The sequence below is a fragment of the Triticum aestivum genome, chromosome 6D (assembly GCF_018294505.1).
Source record: "Triticum aestivum cultivar Chinese Spring chromosome 6D, IWGSC CS RefSeq v2.1, whole genome shotgun sequence".
Taxonomy (NCBI): Eukaryota; Viridiplantae; Streptophyta; class Magnoliopsida; order Poales; family Poaceae; genus Triticum; species Triticum aestivum.
In genome coordinates this window covers 34,894,498-34,899,808 of record NC_057811.1, presented here as the reverse complement: position 1 = coordinate 34,899,808, position 5,311 = coordinate 34,894,498, and positions in this window count along the sequence as shown.

Genomic DNA, 5,311 nt, shown 5'->3' with positions numbered 1-5,311 from the left:
ACAGGGCAGCCATGGAACACCAGCATTTTCTTGCACGAGATTATCCTGATATCCCCATTCCTTATAACCTGGTTTTTAGTGTTAAAACTCGTAATATTATTCCACTGCGTGCACCTGCTTTGTTTGATTCTGCTGCCAGGGGCGGATATAGGATCATGCCTGCGGACATCATCGCCTACCGGAACGCTCAGGCTGTTGCAGAAGCGGCACTGGAGGAGCCCCAGCAGTGGGACGAGTGGATGCCCGCTCGTCAGCACCCCTACTACCCTCCAGGCTACTAATCGACTACCAAGTTAGGCCAAAAACCTAAGCTTGGGGGAGTACGCGTTTCCACCGACTTTATATTCATGTTCACTTATTCCATTTGTCGGTGCTCACACTTTTTCATTGTATCATCCATGCTTAGATTTATTTTCTTTCTTTCTTCTTGTGTGTTTGAAAAACTTTAAAAAAACCAAAAAAATTAGTTGTAGCTAGTTTACTTTCTTTGCATGCTTAGTAGTAGTATTAAAAAGAAAACCCAAAAAGATTTCCTTGTTCTTCTTTTGCTTGTTGGGAGCTTTCCCGTGTAAATAGTTTTTCTCGTTTTTGCTTTTCTCTTTTATTTGCTTGTTCAAGAAAACCAAAAAATCCAAAAATATTTCAGTGTGTTTCTCTGAATTTCTTTTCTTTTTATTCGAGTTGTACCGAGGAGAAGACCATGATGAAAATGTTGAGTGGCTCTCATTTGAATAATTGTTGAACTAATAAAGAGCACATTTTACCTTGTCTTCTCCCGTTGAATAAAATGTTTGCAGATTCCAGCTTAGTCCATGGCACTCTTGCACTATTATTATTTTCATATCGTTCGGTCGTGCAAGTGAAAGGCAATAATGATGATATTCAATGAACTGGCTGTGGCAGAGAGAAACTGGTATGAACTCGACTTGTTCTGTCTGTGTAAATATGTTTAACCTAGTATCCATGATTCAACCCATTATGATTAAACATGTTTTCAATGACAATTAGAGATTATAGTTTCTCATGCCATGCATAAGTAGCTGGGAGTTGATAATGATTTATCTTGGATATCAACATTGCGCTAAAATGATTGTGATGTAGCTAGTATGATGATATGGTATCCTCCTCTGAATGTTCGAGTGGCTTGACTTGGCACATGTTCATGCATGTAGTTGAATCAAAATCAGCATAGCCTCTATGATATTTATGTTCATGGTGTCCATATCCTACTCATGCTAGTGTCCAATGTTACTTATGCATAATGCATGGTTATGATTGTTGTTGCTCTCAAGCTGGCCGCTTCTCAATTTAATTGCTAGCCTTCGCCTGTACTAAGTGGGAATTCTGCTTGTACATCAAAAACCTTGAACCCCAAAGTTATTCCAGATGAGTCCACCATACCTACCTATATGCGGGATTACCCTGCCGTCCTAAGTAAATTTGCATGTGCCACCTCCAAAAACTTCTAAAAATATCCATTTTGTGTGCCTGGATCATTCATGGAACGACAGGAGGTAGTCGGTATCTTCCATGCTAAGCGGGTTATTCTCAGGTCGAGTGTTTATTCACTCGCCATCGCACGAGAAAAGAGCAGTATTAGGGATGCCCAGTCCCAGACTGCAAAATACAAAAAGAGTTAATCGCTCAAATAATCAAACAAAAACTCCCAATGGAGTCAAAACCTTTACTTGTTATCGCTTGGGAACCGCCACTAGCTTGTTTAGCATGGGAGATATTGATAACTGATAGTCGTGAAGTAAATGAGAAGGGTGCATATCCCAAAATAATCATTTACCTTTGTTTTAAAAATCGAGCTCTGGCAACTCTACAAATCACTGCTTCCCTCTACGAAGGGACTATCTATTTTAATTTTATGTTGTGTCATCATCTTCTAAAACAAGCGCCAGAAACTGAGGGAGCACAGCTGTCATGATTTATGCATTGTGTGTAGCTAATGTTGGGTGCATCATGACTGGATCTTTTCTACCATGAATTACAATATTTAGTCGCTGCTTGAACTTTGGAGGTTCTCTGCATTTATGTTTTGCAGTCTCAGAAAGGGCTAGCGAGATACCACTATTGTCATATTATATCATGGTTGTTTTGACAACGTGTTGCCATTTGAGATATCTTGTTATTGCTCGCTAGCTGATTATGTCATTGATATGAGTCATTATAATCTTTAAGAGTTATTGTCGACATGGTTAGTTATAATGTTGGCTGAAAACCTGAGTGGTGTTTAAGCTTATTTATGCAAACAAGAGCAAAAGAGTTCGTAAAAGTTTTTCTTTTTCACTTTCAGTTTATCAACTGAATTGCTTGAGTACAAGATAAGGTTTAAGCTTGGGGGAGTTGATACGTCTCCAACGTATCTACTTTTCCTCTTGTCTTGGTCTCTAATTTGCATGATTTGAATGAAACTAACCCGGGACTGACGCTGTTTATAGCAAAGCTACCATGGTGTTGTTTTTGTGCAGAAATAAAAGTTCTCGGAATGGAACGAAACTTTGCAAGGAATTTTTATACAATAAAAGAAAATTTCTGGAGCCAAGACCTACCAGAGAGGGGCACCTGGGTGGGCACAACCCACCAGGGTGCGCCCCCCTCTCTTGGCGCGCCCAGGTGGGTTGTCCTCACCTGGTGGCCCCGCAGACCCTAAAACCAACGCTATAAAATCATATTTTCGGAGAAAAATATCAGGGAGAAAGAATTATCGCGATCCACGAGATGGAGCCGCCGCCAAGCCCTGTTCTTCCTCGAGAGGGCAGATCTGGAGTCTGTTTGGGGCTCCGGAGAGGGGGATGCTCGTTCTTCGTCATCACCAACCCTTCTCCATCTCCAATTCCATGATGCTCCCCACTGGGAGTGAGTAATTCCTTCGTAGGCTCGCTGGTCGGTGAGGAGTTGGATGAGATTCATCATGTAATCGAGTTAGTTTTGTTAGGGCTTGATCCCTAGTATCCACTATGTTCTTAGATTAATGTTGCTATGACTTTGCCATGCTTAATGCTTGTCACTTTGGGCCCGGGTGCCATGATTTCAGATCTGAACCGTTTATGTTATCATCATTATATCCATGTTCTAGATCCGATCTTGCAAGTTATAGTCACCTACTACGTGTTATGATCCGGCAACCCCGGAGTGACAACAACCGGGCCCACACCCGGTGATGACCGTAGTTTGAGGAGTTCATGTATTCACTATGTGTTAATGCTTTGTTCCGGTTCTCTATCAAAAGGAGGCCTTAATATCCCTTAGTTTCCAATATGGACCCCGCTGCCACGGGAGGGTAGGACAAAAGATGTCATGCAAGTTCTTTTAATAAAGCACATATGACTATTTATGGAATACATGCCTACATTATATCGATGAACTGGAACTACAAAAAAAAGACACATCCGTGACATTTTGGGCCGAACGAATTTTTTTTCCTGTCATACTTATGACACTTCTATGATGATAATTGTGACAAAACCCGGTATCATCATAGATGTGGTGGGCTCCTACTTCTATGACAAAAAATCATGACAGAAATGGGCTTTTCGTCCTGGGCGGGCCGGAGACGCAGCTGCATGACATTCTTTGGGCCGTCCATGACGGAAAAAACCGTGGTAGAAGCGAGGGCGAGGAAAATATCGGGGTGTTCCCGGTTACGGTGGGTGGTCGGGGCCGAGCGATGCACGGAGGTTTGCGCGTTTCTCTCGTACATGCACGCGCATGGGTGCGAGGCGTTGGGCTCTAACTGAACCCGAGCGAGGCGTTCGCCTGCTGAACCCGAGCGATTGCACTGCAGGCTACGCGTTACTGAACCCGAGCGATCGATCGATGACTGTTAACTGAACCCGATCGAGCGACTCCTTCGCTACTGCTGCTAACTGAAGCCGATCGTTGCTGCCTCTGGATGAACAGTGAGCGTTGCTGGGGGGTTTGGATGAACAGTTCCCGGTGGGGGTGGATGAACAGGACCCCGTGGTGTTGCCTCTGGATGAACAGGACCCCGATCGATCGAGCCGGCTGGGGCTGGATGAACAGGACCCCGTGGAGGGCTGGACGAACAGGACCACCCCATGGAGGGCTGGATGAACAGTAGACAATGGAGGGCTGGATGAACAGTAGCCTGTGGAGGGGTGGTTGAACAGGAGCCCATGGAGAGGGCTGGTTGAACAGTAGCCGGTGGAGTAGCGCGCGGTGGAGGCTGGATGAACAGGAGCCCGTGGATGAACAGTCGCACGTGGAGGCTGGAGGAGGTCGACGGTGGATGAACAGTAGCCCATGGAGGCTGGAGGGGGTCGACGGTGGAGATGAATAGTATCCCGTGGAGTCCCGTTTTGCGTTACGCCATACCCCTCCCGATGAACAGGACCCCCGTTTCGACCGTAGCGCTCCAACACAAGTCCGTTTCCTCCGTTTTGCGGTATGCCACACCCCTCCCGACCAACAGGACCCGTTTCAACCATAGGAGGTCCAACACAAGTTTGTTTCCTCCGTTTTGCGGTACGCCAGACCCCTCCCGATGAACAGGATCCCGTTTCGACTGTGGCCGGTCGAACACAAGGCCGTTTCGTCCGTTGTGCGGTACGCCAGGCCTCGTTTCCATCGGCTGTTCCGTCCAAGCCGGTTGGCTCCCACACGTTCTGTTGCCTCCCGATGAACACAACGCTTTTCGTTGCCTCCCCGACGACGACGCAGTTTCTCCGTTCCGACCCAGTCATGTACACGAGCCCTGGCCGTACGTATGCGCGAGTAGGCGTTCGAGACCCCGCCCATATGTACGTACGTGGCCGTATTTACTTTCTTGCACCGTGGCCGGATTACGTACGTGTACATGCTACGTGCGTGCCTCTACTACGGCACGTGCGCGCCTCTACATCGACCAGTATGTACGTACACGTTCGCGACCAGAATGACAACGCTACGTACGTTCGACCAGGTGGGTCCCGACCGTCAGGCACTTCCTTGCGTGCGAAGATGTAGCTGGTGGGTCCCAGCAGTCAGGGCCGAATCGTGTTTTTTGCCCGGACGCACTTCCTTGCGTGCGAAGATGTAGCTGGTGGGTCCCAGCAGTCAGGGGGGAAACATTTTTTTTGCAAAATACGGTTGCCCGTCCGATGGGTCCCTCCTGTCAGGTGGAGGAATCATTATTTTCCGCGTAATACGGAGGCACTTCCTTGCTGCGGCAGTGGACCCAGCTGTCAGCCTCTCCACGTACAGTACTCTTCCGATGGAAGTCAGTCGTTGACCACATTGACCACGCCGCGCCGAGAGCACCAAGGCGGTGGACGAAGGCGAGGCCTAGGAAGGGGACAACGCG